At 36.1% G+C, this 21,728-nt stretch overlaps 1 protein-coding gene across 9 annotated transcripts in view; it reads left to right on the top strand.

Moving 5' to 3' along the window:
- RALYL (RALY RNA binding protein-like) overlaps nucleotides 1-21,728 on the top strand; it is a 387,338-nt gene that overhangs the window by 278,004 nt on the left and 87,606 nt on the right. The gene's annotated exons all lie outside the window — the stretch shown is intronic.

Genomic DNA, 21,728 nt, shown 5'->3' on the forward strand with positions numbered 1-21,728 from the left:
CTGATGTATGTTTTTAAAGAATCTTTGTCTTGCTGAAGAAAGAATTTTGTGTATACTGATAAAGATGAGAAATTCTGTGAAATTCCAGTTTGAAAGAGTATTTAGTCCTATCTGAATTCTTTGATCTATTGCATTGCCTACTATATTTTCTTTCATTGATAAGGTCCCATTTGCCATCTTTTTATCATGGATTTACTGTTCTTATCTTCTTTGTCCGCCCTTACAGATAGAATAATGACTTTAAGGATTAAAAAACTGAGTTGGCATCTGTTGAGTCATGTTATGTTACATTTTGATCAGCCCATGATTACTTCCATCCTCTTTTTGCCTCTTAGGGCAATAAAGAGACTTCAGTATTGAGGCTGTTGCTGCTCTAAGAAAACAGCAGCCTTTAATATAGTGTATGCTAGGAGGTAAAGTGACTGGAAAACCAAATCTCATTGGGGAAAACAAGTGTAGTTACTGACCCAGATACATATAAGAAAACTCTGCCTCTTTCCTTAAAACATCAGAGACCTAGACAACAAGGGAATATCTCTTCAGCATGGTATAGAGAGAGCTTTCGTCATGTTCAGTGCTGCTGCATACCTTTTGAGGAAGTAAAGTTCAACACAATTAAGTAATAAGGCTGAGCAAGAAGAAACACATGATCTGCAGGAATACAAATATCACTGAATATTCACATCACATGGATAAAATCTTTATACAAATAAAAAATATAATTGCAACTCAATAAGTCAGGGGCTTCAGGGCTAGAATAATTCTTCTCATAGCTTTGAAGGAAACTCATGGTGAGCTGAGAGGGTTGGCTTATTTGAAATTATTCGTGTTCATTATTCCCATGTTACTAAGCTGTAAAGCTGAAGACATGTCCCTGAGTGAAGCACATAGAGTAAATGAGCAAGAATTTTTTCTTTGACAATTTTTCAAGTATCCGTGTAGACTTCTAAAGCAGTCATGTTTTTTTCTGCTTCTAGATGGTACAAATAAATCAAAAACATTAAAAGAGAACTGTTTCAAAATGCATCTTTTGAGAGATTAATAGTCTGACCAAACTTGACACGCACAACTTACATGATGCTTCCAACTGCTTGGCACGAATCTGCCTCAGGAAGAAGAGTAGAATTTTTGTCCCTGTAGAGAAAATGCTGAAAGTGTGGAGAAAACATTGACAAATCAAAACCTTACTCTTGAAAAGGGGAGAGAAAGGAATAAACAGTGTAGGTACAGATTCAGAAGTGACTTTAAAAGAATTGTCTGAGAGCAGAAGTCAGAACACCTGAAATGCAAGTGGAGAACATAACAAAGAAATTCAGCCAGTCACTTCAGTTTATGGAGGAGGAACCTGGGGCAGTAAAAAAGCTTAATAATAGCTTTGACTTCATCAAAAGTTTATGATTTAAATGTTTGGAGGGGTTTCCTTCTTTTGCATAAGTTAGTAGAATAGTGGACAATATACAACAATTCAGCAAAAAGAAAAATTGGAAAGCTAGGGACATCTCATAAAAATGCATCTGCTATTCTTAAGGATCATAAAAAGATGATTATTTAAAAGTATTCACATATTCAAATAATGTAATTTGGATTATGTGATTTGAAGTACATTAGGGGAATTAGCAATGTATGTGCCGCACCATTGAAAGTTTATGTTTGAAAAGTCATTGAAAACTAAGAAGGTATCAGAAATATAAATGTATTACTGGTTTTCATGCAGACATAGAATTCCAGCCTGCACAGGCTGGAACAAAATGCTGCTATGTTCATCAACAACACAATTTTTCATTAGTGAAACAGCACTTACTGTATGTTGGTTAGTCTTCTATAAGGAATCAAATTTTAAAATTTCTACGGCTACACTTCAGTAAAGACCAGACATCTGGGAAAAGCAATAAAAACTTTTAAAAAGTGAATTGTATTAAAATCTTCATTAGGTTGAAGATAATCATAGTCTAAAGTAATCTATATTTAAAGACAATTATGGTTGTTAACTTGAGCAAACAGAAGTCCGGTTGATAGAACCTAAATTTAGATTACTGTAGGCTGATTTATAATATACATTTTCTGAGTATAATCAGTCATAAATTACTAAAGGAATTTGCAATTTCTCCTCTCCATCACTTAGATTTTGAATACAGATTGCTCATCTATTTTTTAAAGTCTGTTTTAAAGTGGTATCAACCTGATTGCAAAGTAGTTATTCAAATGCTAGAGTTTGTATGCAAGTTGAAAAGAGTATTATTGTCATAAAATGTTTAAAACATCTAAAACTCTGGAAGCTTCAAAGGAACTACAGACTTCCTCTATTAAGATCTCTGTACACTGCCATAGCATTGCCACCTACCTGCCTACTCAGAAAAAGGGGAAAAATCCTTGAGAGTTTCAGAGCATAGAGAATCTGTCTTGTAAGGGCAAATCTATTGCTTATTTTCATATAAAGTTTTGAATATTTTTGAAAACAAACGACTTGCATGACTGCATATGTAAGTAGTAGAAATCCAGATTTTAAGAAAAAATCTTTTTTTTGTTTGTTTTCATAGCTGACCCAATTTTTTTTTTTGCCTTTAATGTACTTACTCTATAGGAACAGCACAGGAAAGAAAATCTCCATCTGACCTCCAGCACAGGTCTTAACATCAGACAAAACCTGTGTTTCTGCTTCTTTTCATAATCAAAACTACTGACAGGATGAAAATCCCAATCTTTCTGATAGGTTCAACCTTTTCCCAATAAATGACTAAAATTTTTAATACAAATTAAATATGAAAAATGAAAAAAACAGAGAACTTCATATTTCAGTGACATACCTCCCACTTTGACCAGTCATAAGACCAAGCACAGTATGAGCCTGGTTAAACCTTCAGAAGGAAAAAACTATAAAGTTTTAATAAACATCTTTCAAATACCTCAAAATATTATCCAAAATCTGATAAATCATTAAAAATATATTTACTGGTTGTGAAGTATCAGCCAAGACCTAAATGATACATAAAGTGCATCATTTTTTCAGCAGTTATATATTTGAGATTCTTTGACAGTAAAATCCAGATACATTTCTGGAGGTTACTTTTGAAACATTCCCCCTCTCTCCCTCCATGCACACAAAAGGGATAGAGATCTCAGATACATTAAAATGACATTACAATCAACACTGTGAGCACAGAAGACCAATATTTAGCCTCTAGCTCCTATCTGAGCATTCAGTGTCACATTTCTACTTCTGAAAAGTTTGTATTTTTGGCCCTAAATTTCTGTTTTTCTCTGTTCCACCTCATTTCTGCATTTTTATTTTTTCAATTATTCGTTTGCTAAACATTCTGAAAAATAGGCTGCATTGTCAGTTTGTGTGTAGATTATGGTTATAGATTTTTCTGTCCCAGTTTGTAACTAAGATGACATCTCTTCCACACTGGCCTTTCCAGAAGACAGCAGTGATCTCTAGAATCTATTTTGTTTTAATTTCCCGCAAAACAAAATTTGCCAAGGGCTACTTTTCACAATAAATAAATAAAGAAATAAGGAATACATATTGTATTTTAAGCTGTCTTTTTAACCTGGTGAGTTAGAAACTGCCTTAGAAAGTCATCCAAGTGTAATTCTTTAAATACAACACCCATTGTTCTCCAAATTGTTGGTATCTGTCTTATTAATAGTTTCTGAAGACAATTCTGTTGCTGATTATGGTTTACCTCCAGGTCCATCATAAAGCTGGATCTAGGAGTGACCTTCTAGCCTTGTTTTACTGCTTGCATTCAGTTTTTATTTACTCAGGACTCACTGAAGGTTTAGTGAAGGTTTAGCACAGCTATTTACAACACTTTGATTTTGCTATATTTTTATTGTATTACTGCAGGGCAACATATGCTAACAGCACAGAGCTGAAAACTAATGCCAGAGAGTCTCAAAAATCATCAGTCCTATTTATTATTCTGAAAATGATCTTTCATTTTTCATAGAATCGTAGCATGTTTTGGGTTAAGATCATCATGCCCTGTGGGCAGGGATACTTTCAACTAGACCAGGTTGCTCAAAGCCTCACCCAACCTGGCCTTGAACCATCTGCCTTGAAGGGAAAATTTTCTTTTCAAACATGCAGTCTATAATTTAAAAAAAACAAAACAAAACAAAAATTTAATAGAGAGTGGTAGGGTAAGGGAGGCAGGCACCTTCCTGCTTGCCCTTAGTGGCTGAACTGAAAACCAAAGAAAATCCCAGTGTTTTAGTACTGGGCACCTGTAAAATAGGATGCCTGACCTGAGAAATTGATATATATGTTAAGTTTTCATTTCAGATACTTGATTTAATGAGCCTTTCCATTGGGTATAATCTTATATTTTCAATTTAAGATATTTGCTAAGGATTATGCCTTATAGAGACGGACTCATTCTGGTATGGATCTCATTTTAACACACTTTTCTTAACTCCAATACTTCTTAAAATGAAAATTATTTTCAATCATTAAGATATGTTTCATGAGAGCAGAAAATCTGTTGAACTTTTGGCCTTGTCCTTATGTCCTTGGTGCTCAGTGATCAGCTTTTTAGGAAGAAGATTCTACAGTACCACAGTCCCCAGTAATATAGATTTTAATATATATAAGTAGTCTGTGATGTACCACACATACTGCATTGCACTTGACAGTGACCAGCCAATAGGTTTTTCACAAGTAGGAAATAAAGCATTTTTTCATTAGTGAGTAGCTGGAGGCAGGCAATGAGTAGATAACATAGAGCTACCAGTGCCTTCTCTAACGTTTTGAGAGCAGTCAAGCAATGATTAGAAATTTTTTACATCATCTGAGATAAAAACACTTCTGATCATCTTTGCAGAAATTATTGTATTTGTCATAAATATTTTGAGTGAATTTTTAGTATATCTTGACTGTCACACAAAAGCTGTTGTTAAGACTCCTGTTCAAAATGTGCCTTTTAGGGTTCTTTTTCATCTCTGTCAAAAAGACAATATTTTGCTGCTATTCACACATATTTTGCTTATACTTATGAAAGAACTCCAAACAACTGTAAAATTAATTATGTCTAGTTTATGAAATTATTAATACATGTGGGTTTATGATGTCCTATATGTGAGAAAAATCCCTTCTGTGATTAATTGAAAACCTCTTTTTTTCCAGATTGGTATTACGGTAGCAATGCTAGGAACATTTTGAAACTAAACACAAAACCTTTTATATTTCCTTTTTATTAGATGTGCTTTGAGCAGGGTATTTTAAGAAATATAAGAAGGACACTGTCTCATAAAATGCAGGGTCTATTGGATGGACCTGCCCATAAATGCTGCTTGAATTTCCCTACTGCAAATGTTTGTGCAGTCACTGTGAAATCTGATTTCATTCTTCCTCTTCCTAAAAATACATGTGCATGTACATTTACATCTTTTTTTTACCTTTTCCTGAATGTATATACACATTTTTACACTAACTAAGACTGCTTATTATAATTCAGTTTCAAAATATTTGAAAGGCTATATAAAATGTGCTATTAATTATGTTGGAGAGCATGTTTACATTTAAACTTAAAACCTGCTTCCACGGAATGTACCATACATATTCAAAAAAAAGCTCTTCTGCAGAATTATCTATATTTTACTAACTGGTCAGTTACTGTCCACAGATCCTGTTAGCTCAAATAGGCATCCTAAAGCATGTAAATTATCAGTAAAAAATTTTACTTGCTGAAGAAGTTGTAGATATATAAACAGAAATGCAGACCTATGGCTGGGAGGGGGGCAGAAAAAACCATACATATAACTTGCACTTATTTAACGAAAAAACTGTATTCTGTGAGTAGTCAGGTTACAGTTAAGTGATGTGCATTATAATCCTATAATCCATGGCTGTCTGCAGAACTTGGGACATGTATCAGAGACCAGAAGAGAGAACTGTTCAGTGAACATTTTCCAACTAACTCCTTTTAAAAGTCCATCCAGCAATTGGGCTTTTACCAGCATTTTATGCCTCTGAGCATCTCCTCCCAGCGTTCTGTTTGTTTAATTGATTACGAAAGTTTTGGCCATGTGGCACTGAAATCAGTAGCACCATTCACAGTGACTGATACAGCACTGAATCAATCACTTAGAAAAGAGGAACAATTATGTTGTCCTTTATACTGCAGTCACAGAAAACAGCCATATAACATGCCCTAGGAGCCTTTCCTCTGGGATTTAACTCCAATTTGAAAGACTGTCTTACAAGTGAATGTCTTTTTATTCTGTTTCTTCAGCTTCTTTGGTGGAGCATCTGTTGAATCTGCCATTAAAGTGTCCAATCTACCACAATTTTCTGTATTTTTTTGCTGAGAAAAATTAATACAAACACAAAGCCATCGAAGTTTAAAGTTTTGGAGTTATTAGAAACATAGATGTTGCACCACCAAAATGTACTTTAGTCTCCCAAGGAATCTCATTTTCCTACCTGTGACTTTTTTAAGTGCAGGTCTACTTTGTATGGAAACAATCTTCCAGGTTATTATTGTTCATACATGTACATATAGATACACATGGGGCCAGCATTTAAACTGATTTCTGGAGTAATTTCTCCACAGATTCAATGTTAGCTAAGCATATAATTGTCTCATCCAACTCCATACTCAAGTCCTCCTCTGTGGAGAGCAGAGTTTAGTAATGTGTAAAAGTGAGGATGTCACTGGAATTCTTTCAAGCAGGGATTTGGAATGCTGGCAAGAAAGTAAATATGTCTTGTGCTAAAAAGCACACCTGGATCCTTTAATTTAGGCCACATAAGTATCTTGTCATGCACAGCAGCAGAAGACAAGTTGCATTTATACATTTTGCAATCAACTTGTTTAATTACAAAAGAGAATTACTGAATAAGTATATTATGAGACACAATATTTTAGGCAATCCTTGGAAAATTATTTAGCCAGACCTTAAGAATGGACTCTACATGAGACTGATGCTTTTTAATAGGCATAGGTTGTTGTTGGGCATCAACTGAATCTTCAGAGATCTGTCTGCCAGTTTGTTCTCTCTTCACCTAATAGAAGTAAAAGAAACTGCAAGACAGTTTAGTATGTTTTGTATCAGACAAGCATTGAAAAACAGCAGAAAAACATGCTGTTTTTCTCATTTCTAAAAATCCACCAGCCAAATCAGTTTAAAATACATTTAGTAAAGGAAAAAGGAAATGTTGGGTTTTGTTTTTTAGTAATGGCATATTTGGCTGTGCTTCAAGCAAATGCAAATTAAGCAGCCAATTTATAAACCCTGCCATAAGTTGGGTTTTTTAAGGGAAGCTATAATGCATTTGGAATACACTCATACTTCTCAATATTATATTATAAATTTTCTAGACATAAATTATTCAGAAATATTAGGACATTAATGTGATTTAACACTTCCTGTGACAGTGCATCAACGCAATGCTCTGGGCTTTAGAAAATACGAGATAAGAAAAAAATGGTTTAGGACAGATTTTGTGTCTGCACTGAAGTTCAAAGGATTTAATACCATCTGATCAAGGTGAAAATTTTAAAAAAGAATATTTAGTGTCCTTTTGATGGAGAGCCAAATGGTACTAGTGATCTTTTCATTTAATGCTGTCATGACAGAGTCAGTGTGACATATTGAAGGATTTGTGCAATGATGAGCAAAAGTTGTAGAAACTAGAGAAATTCTTGTGATGTCCTTACTAATTAGTTAAAAATAACACCATTAAAAATAATAAAGCTCACTGAAAGGGTCTATGGAGAGGCACACGGTTGTAGGCTATATAAATAAAATATTGCCTGATGCTGTGATACCTGAGTTTGAATCTAAACACTTTATCATAAAAGTTCATGGTAGAACAAGCTGATTAAAGACCAGATTCAGAATTAGGAGTCTCATCCCAGATCCCTTCCCTTCAATTACATCATTCATAACTTTTCTATTACTCCAGTAAGATATAGGGCACATATCTCAAATATGCTTTTATTTCACTCTCTTAGTAACAATCTGTTTCTAGTTATACTAGAAAACAACAGTTTGTCACTTGAAAGCAAGCATTTGTCACTTATTTCTTCAAAACTCTCCTGCATAATTAAATGTCAGTTGAACTTTTATGCATTAAGTTTCATAATCTGTGTCTTAAAATAAGCAAGCACTTGTAAAGAAAGGATAGAATGGTGAAAAAGAGAGAAAATGGAGCTCAGTTCCATGCTGTACTGAAAGCATTGTGCTATTGTGGCCAGAAGCTTGCATTCTGGAGAAGTAACAGTTCTGTTCTTGACTCTGTAAAACAGAGTTGAATTTAGTCTTGGAAAAAGAAACAGCAACCCATTTTTTTCCTTGGAAGGAGATCACACACTTGAAGCTCTATCAATGTCCTCACTGAGACGATTTGAGATTAATCTACACAGAGTGCTCTTTTTCTCTTTTTGTAGAGAAAAAAAAATCACAAAATTGGAACAGCACAAACAGACTTAATGAAAGATTATAAATCTATATTACTTCTGCAAAGTTCCTCTTCAGCTCACATCTCTGTCTGCAAGGATTCTCTATTGGAAATATAGCTCAAGCAGCTGGAAACTCAGCAGGTTGCAATGAACCCAGAAATACTAAAGATAGCTATATCGCCTATATGTCTTTCATCAAATATAATTAATTTCCCCAGTGGAACGATTTGGAAGCTATGTCAGTAATTCAGGTGATATTTATAAGGCCTTAGAAAGTTTTACTCTGAAGGTATTTGTTAATTATGGACCATAACTTCATCAGTTTTTTTCCTGATGTGTAATCAACCTGCTATTTGTCATGCCCTTAATTTTATGGCATGTTAGGCTGCTAAATAGTTTTAAATAATGTGTGTCTAATTAATGCTCCTTGATTTCATCAACGCATATGGGCTACTCCTTCTGGCACCTTTCTTTCTTTATGAGTGCAACAATATTTTTCTGGTACCTAATAAGCTTTTTTATTTTTCTTTGACTCACAAATTCTAGCCTTACCTTGTAATGTATAACTACTGACAAAGTCCTTAAATAAAAAATGAGACTGCAGTTCCATGACAAAAGACCAAACAAGAATACATGCCAGTCACACCTGTTTCATTTCCACAGCTGTAGAAATTTATTTGTCACAAAGATGGTTATTTTGATCATTGATTCATTCTAGTCAGGAAAGCAGAGAGTAGAAGACATTAATAAGCTTGGGATGTGCTTCTGTGTGAAAGAGTAATTAGCTTGATGCATGTTTTACTCAAAACTAAATGCAATGCCCTTAAGCCAGATCCTACTTATGCTCATGTGCACTAAAGAAATATGTTTGTTCAAAAATTTTAAATTCCTTTTAAAATTATTAAGCATGAAATCTCTGCAGCTTATTGTGGGCGTACCCTGAAATCACAGCATCAGAAAGGTTTGGGTTAGAAGGGACATTAAAGATGACCCAGTTCCAAACCCCTGCCATGGGCAGGGACACCTTCCACTTGACCAGGTCACTCAGAGCCCCATCCAACCTGACCTTGAACACTTTCAGAGGTGAGGCACCCACAACTTTTCTAGACACCTTGTTCCAGTGCCTCACCACCCTCACAGTAAAGAATTTCTTTCTAATATCTGATCTAAACCTACTGTCTTTCAGTTTGAAGCATTATACCTTGCTCATCACTACAGTCCCTTATAAAAAGTCCCTCTCCAGCTTTCTTGTACATTCCCTTCAGATAATGAAAGACCACAATTAGACCACCCCTAAGCCATCTATTTTCCAGGCTGAACAATCCCAGTTCTCTCAGCCTGCATGCAGTGCTAAATTGGTCAGCACCAAGGCTGCTCAACAAACTGGCACCTCAGAGGTTAGATGCAAACAAAGTTTGAAAAAAAACACAGTAGATAACTAAAAAAATTTTATCCAGTTTGTTCCGGTTTGGCCAAGTTTAGAAATATACCTCTGAGAGAAGGTACAAACCCCTTCCGCCCCCCCAGGTTCGGGAAAAAATAAATTTTCCTCGAAGGAAAGTGAAGAAGATAAAACTATTTATTTACCAAACACACGGGAAAAGGAAAATAAGGCTAAATAATAGAATGTTTCGCTGTGGAGGAAAAACCTGGGAAAATGTTCGAGTCCTCCCTTTGGTCTCCTCGGAGCTGGGGCTTGGGCCAGGGCCAGGCCCTCTGTGCCCGCTGGAAAGTCCTCCCGATGTGCTCTGAGGTTGAAAGCAGTCCAGTAGAAAAGGGAGAAAATCCGGAATTCCAGAGAAGGAAAAGCAAAATCCAACTCTCAGTCTCTCTCCGGAGAACAAGAAACTGAAAAACAACTGGCCAAAAGCTGACTGGAAAGCAGCAAGCCGGGTGCTTCCTTGCTCCCCTGCTGCAGCTGGGGGGGGAAAAGTCACTATCTCTACTTGACCTTGAACAAGCCACAAACTGCTTTGAAAAAGTTTTGCTCAGTTTTTCCTTCCCCCTCTCAGGCTCAGTTTAGAGGCACAGAAAAGCACAAAAATTAATTTCTGGGCATAAGCAGCAATATGGGATGTACATCATAAGGTCACCCCAAGACACAGATTTACAAAGATTTGTATGAATTCTTAGATGATTTTGAAAGCAAAATGCATTGGTTTTATTAATTCAAAGTAAGATCAGAAATGTTCTTTTTGTTTCATACATCCTTAAATGAGTGAAGCTGCATATAGATATATATCTCCGTGTTTTGTGGCTGATTTCTTTTCCAGTTTTCGCCATTTCTTCTCACACTGGCTGGTACAAAATCCTGTGAATATATTAATCCCTCTGTATCAGAACTAAGCTGATTGCTAGCTGAGGCTTAAGAAGATAGTCCCATTGTAGCAAATATGTGCTGCCAGTATTTATCATCAGAATCCTCACAGAAGGTGTTTATTCTGGGCCATGTGCTTCCAGGTTAATGCATTTTTTCCCATAGCTGCCTGTGATAAACACATCCGATACAGAAGAAAAAAAAAGTCCTCTATTGGATCTCCAAGCCGATATGCTCAGTTGCTCCTTCTGAACAAATATCCTCCTTGTCTGGAGTTCCAGTGTAACTCTGAGAACAGAAGTTTTTCTGGGGCAAGCTGACAGTTTCTATGGGGAGTTCATTTGAGGTAAAGGAGTCTCCATGTCAGGAGAAAAGTGTTTGCCACTTCACCAGTGTTTACAGACAGGTGATCTGGGTTAGCTGTGAATTTAATCAGACATGGTGTAGCAGCAGAGGCAAGGAAATTTTTATGCATCTGTCCTTGGGTTTGGAAGACTATTTGATTCCTCCTTTGAGAACCTCATTACACTGTTGGGAAGTATTAGAGATGTGTAAGAGGAAGGAGAAGGATGAGACAGTAAGACCTATGCATCACTCCATAACTCCAGTGGGAGAGGGGGAAATGTCGCTCTCAGTTCCTAGGTGGGAGCTGGCAGAGCCTCCCGTGTATCCCACAGATCACAGCTTTCCTTTTCCAACCACCTCTGCCTTTAGTCAATGCTGTGTTGATGGCCTCAGAAGGTCCCTCTGGCTTACTTAATCCTACCAACAGATCCAAATTGCTTAGAAATAACACCATAATTACATTAGTCATACAATATGACACCAGCATGGGAATTAAACTATGCAAAGCCTTTTTCCTGTCTGTGCCATACAATTGTTACTTCTGTGATCAGAAGATAGATATCTCATTTAGCATAACAACTTGTATTGAGAGATAAAAGTGCAACATTTTTAATTAATTACCATGCTAGAAATTTGAAATCAGATATAACCAGGTTTGACTAAGAAATTAACTGTGATGTGGCTTTCTTCAAGTTATTTTCTTTAAAAGAGAGTGCTGGTGTACTGACAATTTTTGCCATCCTTTCCAGTTACAATAACTTTACAAAATCAAGTTTTCCTGAGGGCAGAATCTATCAATAGAATACTTTCACATGCTGGGAGAAATTTCTCCCAGACAACATTTCATACAGTTGATTGATTTTCCTTTTTCTCAGGAACATGATTTTGCAACTATGGTGAATTCTTACGGCACTTTTTTTTTCTTGTTTTAACATTGTATTAGAACAATAAAAAGATACTGAAATTTACCTTCATGATGTTCTTGGCAAATAGAATTACTGAAGAAAGATACTGGACCAGCAATATGCTAATTGACTCTTATAGTTTGCACTATATTTTTAATATAGAAACATAGCAAGCTTATATTATTTGTAACAAATTTCTTTCAGTTTTTGCCTTTTGTGAACTAACACAACTGAACTACAGTAGCAATAGCAAGAGTTTTGTTCAATACAATGGCTAAAAGGCTGAATTCTGCCTACATTACAACTTCTGCCATCACTATAGCTAGTTTTGGATTACCCTGAATACCTAGCCATTATGTGTTTTAGTATTATAGTAAAAAATGACAGATTGGATCCTGCAAACATGACATTTATCCTCTGTCATTAAGTGCTGCTGTTAATGGGGAGCACTTGAATATGCAAGCAATAATTACAAAAGAGAACTCACTGGTCAAAGCCTTTTATACAGACAATCTCAACATTCCAAGTGTGTGGGCTTCTTCTTTCCTGAGAGATAATTTTTGAGTAATATGCCCAAAATTGTTAATAATTTCCTGCAAAAAATCATAACAGCCCTTAGTTATTCGAAGTTTACATACTTTGTTGGTGATTTTATTGGTGATATATGAAAGTAAGTGTTCACCCTGATAAACTAGCTTTTAGAGAGACAAGAGACATTATCTTCCTACATCACTTTCTTTTTCTTTATATTGAATAGGAATCAGAAATGGATCTAATACTGCTGCATTCATAGCTAGTGAAATATGCATAAAAGCAGCTGCTAAGCATGAGAAAATTAATTCACATGAAAACATTTTCCGAGTAAAATTGGAAAAAAAATAAACAACTTCCAGATAGCGATTTAAACATCACCATTGTTATGCACAAACTAAAACATGCAGTTTTTGAAAGTGTGTATGCAACTACTTTGAAATCTTAGTATTTTCAGTAGAAACATGCTCAAAATTACTATAAGTAATTATTAATTTATTGTCAGAAACTTACAGGGCAATACATAATCCCTGACATTTGTCTTATGAGAACGTAAGTTGCGTTTGTTTTTCTCATGTCAGTGGCTTTATCTTGCAGGATACTAAAAGAGGATCAGCTCGTAAATATGCTAAGTCATAGCACAAGGGGCATCTATGCAGTCAGGAGGAACATGCCCAGAGCTCAGCCTAAGCCTGATGTGAGTGGGATTGACAGGACTGGGTGCAGAGTCACAGTGTAAAAAGGCGACATTTAGAAAAAAGTGACGCAAGTCAAATGCAGTGTATTACTGATCACTAAGCTGCAAATTCCATGCTTTAACACTTGACAAATTAAAACTTTTTTTGTGTACCTATGTTGCTGAGGCAATTTATCACAGGATGATATTGCATTGGCTATTCATAGCTCCTTTAATAGAGCAGTTGGATACAGCTCAATAATAAAAATATTTCTATTTTATTCCTGTCTTTGTTCTTGTGGAATTTCTCCTCATCTGTGATTGCTAACAGCTCCTTCTTGTTTACCTTTATGGAGTTTCTAGAGCATATATGATAACTCATTGTATTTTTCTTTCTCTTTGGTACACCACCGCTGCTGAGATGGCAGAAAGAGGTAATCATTGGAGTGTATGGGTGTAATTACTCTTACTTTCTGGTTTAGCACAGTACTCAAGAATTTGTTTCTTTGGTAAGATCACAGATATAAAAAGCACATAAAGGGTATTTTTATGTTCACGAAGCATGATATTTTAGATCATGTAAGACTAGGCAATTTTTTGTCATATTTATTAACTTGTGTGTACAATAGAGTGGATTAGTTTGCACTTGAAATGCCTCTTTCTCTTGACTGTCTCTGTCTCTTCCCACCACCATCACAGAGTTTAGATCACTATCAAAATTCTAGGTGTTTTCCCTGTTTCTTGGTAGTTAAAGTAATAATATTCCAGATTCTATTAGTTTTACAACCTAACACACAGTCATCCTTTAGTTGATTGCTATTTCTTTTAGCAGAAGTATTAACACAAGAATAAATCCCTAATCTTGATAAAAGCAAGGAACAGCAAAACTCTCTTAGCTAAATTTCAATTTCACAGGTACAAGCATTTTAGATATTAGGAATAAATGAAGAACCAGTTCTCTTCTTTTGAACTAATTCTGTTTCTAGTATAACTAAATGACATGCTCCACTACCCGCGCTTCCTACGCCAAATGGATTTTCTCTTCAGCTTTTACAGTTTGAATATCTGTGATTTCTCAAATGCATACCTATAATTTGGTATTTTTACTGCTTTCAGGGTGCCATTTGGGAAAACTCTGTCATTTTCTTTGGTCACCATGCTAATGATTATTATCTAAGGTTACAGATGAAATAAAAGTATATTCAGGAGGGAATTTAGTGGTGTTAAGATGAGGAAAATAACTGCTGTCAGCAACAGGCTCATGGTTAGAAAGGAAAGAGTAAGCTAGTGGTTCCCTACTTTTCTTTTTTAATCGCCTGTTCACAAGGCCTTCAGTTTATTATCTTGTTTCTAATCTTTTTCAAAATGTCAGGAAGACTTGTCATAGGTTAAGAGTCCTGCACATCAGTGAGCTTTTTTTCAGTACTTTCACAGAAAAAAGTTAACAAACCCTTGCTTTATGTCCTAGTTAAAATGGCAGAGAGTGCAAAATGTAGTTTCAAGAAATTAAATCTATATGAGAAATTTAAAGAAACTGTGTAAAAGGAGAGACTCCCCAATGTCAGTTATTAAACCTCTTATCTCAATGGCCATTTTCTTTCCAAAGTGTTTACAGATTTGACTTTTTTCCTGAAATATATTCTTGGTTCAATCATAATTAAAAAAAAAAAAAATCAAATTCAAATAGCAGTAATAATCCATTTCATCTCAGTGGAGTTAGTTAGATCTGAAAGAAAGAAAAGCCGTTCTCTTTCGCTCAGTTACTGTGGGAGAAACTAATTCCAAAAAGACAAAATATGTGAACACAGTCAAGTGCTTGGATGTGTTTGTAGGAATAAAGCCATATGACACCTCTCACATATCCCAGAAATCTGAAGGGTAGTGCCGTGAGGTTTAGAAATCGACAACAGGAGCAACTCCATGTACGTCCTTCTTACTCCAGCTGTGGACTGCAAATTGAACTAACACAGCATCTTCGGTTGGTCACCTTTATTCCCTACTCAGAATTTGATTATCCAGCCCCCACATGGCAGCTCAAACTTACTGCAGATACACTCTGGGGACAAAAGTCACCTTGAGTCTTTCACACACCTCTGTTGACTGTATCTGTGCTATCATACAGCAATGGGCACAGTAATCAATTTTATTTATAATATTCAAATTTTTGCCAATTATTTTTTTCAGTTTCATGTGGAGCAACATAGGGGACAGTAAAGGAAGAGACAGAATGATGGGGGGAGCTTTGTAGGGGGTTGATTGTTTTTTAATGGCTTGGCAATTTGTCTTGTAGAGTAATTAGTATAAAAACATACATACCTGACAAATTAAATCACATATCTTTGTTTTTCATTGCTCAGCAGGTGAAGTCATTGGGGCAAATAGAAACTATTGCACTGCTAAAAGTATTTTTAGTTTCAATGAAGCTACAACCTAGTTACAGAGAGATAGCTCTGGTATATTTCAAAACAGTTTATTGTTTCCTCTCTTGATTTGGGATTGTAACTCAGGTATGGCCATGTCAGTAAAAGGAAGCTGCTGCTGTTGTCGATTTGTGAGAAAAGTGCTGGGTTTTCTACTGAACCCTTCCATGCAGTGACAATGTCAATAAGTCAATATTTCAATTAGCATAGGAGACACCTGTGTGAAATGTTCCTGGCTTTGTGGGCACATGGCACTTCCCCAGTGTGCCGGCACCACTGTGCCAACACGTGTTTCTGCTGGATGAAGGAGACACCTGCCATGGCATCATCTGTGAGCCCAAGGGATGGGTGACTCCCAGATGGGACTGCCAGGGGGTCCATGTGGTTCCAGTGCCTGCACGCCAAAAAGGCTGTGGGGTATGAAAGGTGGAGTCCCAAGCACGACAAGGAGGCACCATGTATTTCAAGGTGGCACAATAAATATGTAATCTCATGGCCCAATACGACCCTGTTTCTGACAGTCGTGGACACAGCTATTCCCAGGGCATCCTGTCAAACATGCTCAGCCTTCACAATATGGATTGCCTTCAAGAAAGCTTAGCTTTTCTTTGTAGCTCACTACGAGAAAAGACCGATTTTTCAGGAGTGATTGCATACAAGTCCTGTTCTTGGGAATAAAAAAAGGAAATGAAGGGTGCTGACATTTGCAGGTATGTCTGTAGGAGAAAGAAGGGGAGAAACAGATTAATTTTGAAAGTAAATAAAAACTGAGCTCTTCTCAAAATACAAGTGGTTCTGTAGTTCAGTTTTATTATTTGTTATTTTGCTGGGGTTTTTTCAATACTGGCACATAAATTGATACCAAGATTAATGACAGAAAGGACTTTTTTTCCAAAACTCAGTCTTTGGGCTATGCTACCCACTAGTTAGCAGTGCTATGTCTTCCCCATTCCCTGTTTGACAGAAGTGTGGATCTTTAACTTCCTACCTCTGTTGACAGTACAGGGATTTAACACTGAAAGTTTCTTTTGTGGTTTTTATTTTATGAAACAGTGTAATTTATTGAGTAAGCAAACATAAATACACCTAGTAGACAGTAGAATAACATATTTTATTATTTTTATAAAAAATACTGTATATATAACTAATATTAAACTTTAAAAATTGGTGCTGACATGTATTTTCTAAGCCATGTAGATGAAAATTGTATCTGGCCCTTGAACAGATTCCTTTCATTGCTGTGATGTTTGTGGCTGAACTACTGAAGTGACTACATGAGCAAAAGACCTGTGATTCACCTCTCTCCCAATATCATCCTAAATCAGAATAGAGGTTCATACTTTCAGCAGACCAGCAAAAGCAAACACCAGTAAAATCTCCCACACTATTCTGCAGAGACTGCGTTCTGTAGAACTGCAAAATATTGCAAAATGCAGATACAAAATTTAAAATATTAATGTTTAAGCTGTATTGGTACATTAAGCATATTTACACCTCTAACGTGGTAGCTTTTCCAGTGTCTTGTGGTTTTGGTACCCTGATTCCTTTTTTACTATTTCCCTCATTTTAAAAAGAATTTTAAAAAATTTAATTCTTTGTGATGGCTAGAACCTTTCCTAGATTAGAAAAACTTGGAACCTGTGAAGTGAGAGGCTTTCCATACGCAAATGCTCTAGCAGTTAGCTCTCTTGATAATGCATGAAAAATACATTCAGGTATTTGCAAATGCATGATTGCATGCGCACACCGTAAAACTTTGTTATACTGCTCTGTGAAAATCAAGACCTCAGTTTCATCCTCAGAGTCCTAGGGGAGGCCTGTGCCAGGCTAGATAATTTCTGCATCCACGCTGCTGTGATACGCTGTCACACATGCCAGAAATTTTTTCACAGGCAGCCCACAGACTCACATGTGAGCTGCCTGAGAAGAACACAGAGGTATGGAGAAAGGCAGAAGTAAAGCAGGATGTACCCAGTTTATGAGCATTATGAGACCTGAGTGGAATATTTATATTCTTAATGGGATGCACTTAAATCACTTGCCCTCCTGTTCCCCATCTACTCTACTACAGGATGTATCCCTCTCTGACAGCTGAAGTCTGTGTCAGTGACAGTACTAATCCCTGCCACGCCTGCCCTCACTCATTGCTCTGACATGGCAGCAATACCATTTCACTTTTGGTTGACATCCTAGCAGACAAAAGTGGGCCATGCACCATCCATCATGACTGCCCTTGCGGGCACGTGTCACCACGAGTAGCACATCCTGAAAAACCTGCTGACCCCAAAACTCAGCCACTGTTATCTGCAAATGGGTTTTGTCTTCGTTTGGGGATAGACCTTCACACTCAGCTGCACCACTAACCTCCCCAAACTGCATGTGTCAGAGAAACAAAACACACAGCTTTTAATTTAGAAAGTACAGACATATTTTAATTATTCTGTTGGCGTGTTTATTCTGAGCAACTTGGAATGAGGGATTTATAGACTTTCACAGAGCAGGATTTGAGGACCTGTGATCTCTTAAATGAGGTAGGTTTGGGTGCTGTTATAATTTAGGAGAGGTGTCAAATATTGAACTAATTATTTGAATGTAAGTAACACAAATATGGATATTTCTCTGTTACTTATTGCAAATATAGAACAGTTAGAACAGACTCTATTTCCAGACCAATTTAAATGAAAAACTGTAAGAAAACATGAATAGACTCCACACTGTATTGCATCCCACATCAGAACTTGGGGATTCCTTGAAGTGAGCACCAGGTTTCTGCTGGCTGATACTGGATCTTGGCCCAATCCACTTATATGAGCTAAAGCTAAGAAGCATTTCCATGTTCTGGTTCATGATTTTTTTTCTAATAAAATCAGCCTTTAGAACTCTTTAAAGTATGGGGGGAAAAAAAGGCTTTTGAGGGATGAAACCAAAATAAAGAGCATAATTTGTACCAAAAAAAAAGGTTAATTTTCATTAAAGGGTTAATTTTCTGTTGATCCTGGAGCCTTTTGGTGGTGACTCAGTACCCGAGTGAATGGCATAAAATGAAGTAATGAATGAAGAAATGTACTCCAATTTATTGTTTCCCGATGTTATTTCACGTCTTTGTAGATCAGTGTATAAAAGGAGATTGAGCTGAGGATGGGAGGCAGCTGTTGCTAGGACAGCAGTGCAGTCCTGCATGGAACAGACTCACTGGGCAGTACAGACAATACCATGCCATGCGCTCAAGCACAGCCATGCTCTGTATAACACATTTTCCATAGATACAGGTGCAAGTATCACACAATCAGATGGAATTTCCCATTGTCACTTTGGGAACATGTCCATTACAGGCCACAGCATCCTAAATCCCTGGCTTTGTTGCTGGATGCATATTTTCCTTTTCTCTAAAATAAAGCAGCTTGTGTTGACAGTGATCACATGAATGATCAAGAGGCAAATATAAAAGGTGAAAACCTTCTTCCTTCTTACTGGAGTTTACTGAGACTCCAACTCAATAAGCTAAAAACAACAACAACAACAAAAAAGACTTAGTGTTCAGATTATTATACAATATATGATTGAATAGTGAAAATTAACAATACTGACCTAAATCTGATTTTATCACAGACTTTAGGGGAAGGTTACACTAACACTGAGAGCTTAAGCTCTCATCCAGAGATGTCTCCTTTCTTATATGAGCACTGCTTTTCCATTCTGACCTAAATGCTTGGAAATAGGTAAAAATATTTTTAAGTATGGAATTCTAAATTCTTTTAAGATTCATAAGTAGTGTCAGGCAACACGAAAAAGGATTGAGATTACAGCAGAGCACAGGTTAGCACAGCTGGCTGTAGGCTGTTGTGCCAATGTATATCAGACCAGCATAAATATTTTTAAAGGTTTAGTTGTATCTCTGGCTCTACTTGCAAGCAAAAATAAGTCATGATGTTAACAGCAGTGTCTGATAAGTTGAACATGAGGAAGTGAAAGATTAGTAGACAGTATGCCGAAGCATTGTGTTGAATCACATTCATTTTTATTCATTGGGATCATTCAGCCCATTGTTTTCCTCTGGCCATTTTGTTTGTTGGAATGTAAAATTTAGGGATCTTATTTATTCTTAAAATGAATTAACATAGCAATGCTAAGGCTTTAAAAATCTGCCTGCATCTTTCATCTCTCCTTGTACTCCCTTCCTCATATTAAATGACAAGCATGAGATTACTGGTTTATGCAGTATGTCCAGAAGATTAATGTTTCCAGGTGAGCTTAGGGAGCTGTTTCATTTGAACAGCCACCAGAAATGCTTATTGCATAGGGGAAAAAAAAAAAAAAAATCTGACCATCTAAAACCTCCAGGTACCGAGATTTAAGATAGGTCCTTGGCACCCTCCTTTAGCAATAATGCTAGATAAGAATTTCAGATATGATATTTCTGAGACTAAGGAGTGTTTTGTTTTCTATATAAAAGCAATTGTCTCCAGTGTTCACTTCAACACAATAATTTAATTCTAGACCGAGGAACTCAATATTCCTTAGTGCTCCTTTGCTACTTTCTATTTTCAGAAACTGTGTGATAAAGGTAATATGGAAAACTTAACAAAAAATTTTCCAGGTGAAAATACATGTTTGTATTGCAAATGTTTTCACATACAAGTATACAAATATAAATATATAAAGGAAAAGGACAATGCCAGAACTTTGGGTAGAGGTTTGAAACGTGGGTGAAAATTGTATTGGGGCTGAGGATTGTGCCTGTTTTAACTTCATGAAGAAGTTGCAGAAGAAATAATATGGCTTCCAATGTGACCCAATGCAAAAATAAGGGTTCTGAACCCCTTTCAGGAATCTGATATAAGTCCAAAAAGCCTTCAAGGAAATGAATGTCCAACTGGTTTCACTGTCTTGTCTAGCTTTATGTATTTCTTATTCTAACAGCAGTAGAGATTAGTTTCCAAAGCCTTTTTACAAATATTTGTGATGTGTGTTTATGTGCAGGTTGCTCAAAATAATCACATTCTGAAGAAATAAATTGGAAATCTCATGGTCCCACAGATTTCTGGGGAGAAGAATTAACTCAGAGTGAAGGAGTTCCTGGTTCCTCTGATTTCTGAGCCAAATTACATATTTGCTTCGTGGGTAATAGAAATAGTTTTATGGCAAAGCTGGCTTAGACAGAAAATGTTACTGGGAAGCATAGAAGAAATGTGAATCCTGTTAACATAAGAGGTGGTGAATGTTCAATGAGAGCTTCCCTAGCTCTGTGTATTAATATTCATAGTAATTACACTTTTCCTTCTTTAAAATTAAAATGAAATATGTCATGTGGTCCTTTTGGTAATACTTTTGATATTGAGACTTGATTTAATGAGTTTCAAAATAGTGATTTTATTTCATAATAGGATTTTTAGTAACCTATTACAATTTTTCCTGTAATTGATTCTTTATAAATGCAAATTTATGTCATTGATAATACGAAGTACCTTAAAGCACTTGTGAGAGAACCCCTGAAGCAGCATGTAAAGTATATTTGCATGCAAACCCAAATGTAGAACTACAAAAATAAACAGCAGAAGTCCAATAAATTGCATGGAGAAGGATGATGTTTTATGTTTTGAGAAAGGGTTCTATGATTTTTGTTATTACTGATGAGTGAAATAAATAGTGATTGAAAAAGCATTTGAGGGGGTGAAGAGTAGGGGGATTATAAGGCCAAAAAAAAATCTCATTTTTTGTTGAGAAACATTTTTTTTCCTTAGAAACTGCACCAATATGATATATCAGCTAGAACAGAGTAATAGGATATTTATGTAGTCAGCAGGGCTATTTGAAATTGTAGTGATTTCTGGTTCCAGCTACTAACAGTTAGATACTAACTAAATCAGTATGGGAGGAAAGATAAAACATCATGCTTTAGGACTTAAAGTAATCTTAAACTGCTAAGCATTTTAGGAGGAGAATCATGCTGAGATGATAAGAGAATGGAGGGAAAATAATCTTTTTCCTACCTAGTTTGAGGTTCTTGTGTCTCCTTCCAAAGCATCTGGGGCAGCTGAAGGCAGAAAATTACTGTATATCAACTATCAATCTGACAAGATATTGCATTTTCTCTATTCCTATCAAATCTTCTGTTTTCCTTGCAGG

The sequence above is a fragment of the Corvus brachyrhynchos genome, unplaced genomic scaffold (assembly GCF_000691975.1).
Source record: "Corvus brachyrhynchos isolate BGI_N302 unplaced genomic scaffold, ASM69197v1 scaffold293, whole genome shotgun sequence".
NCBI lineage: Eukaryota > Metazoa > Chordata > Aves > Passeriformes > Corvidae > Corvus > Corvus brachyrhynchos.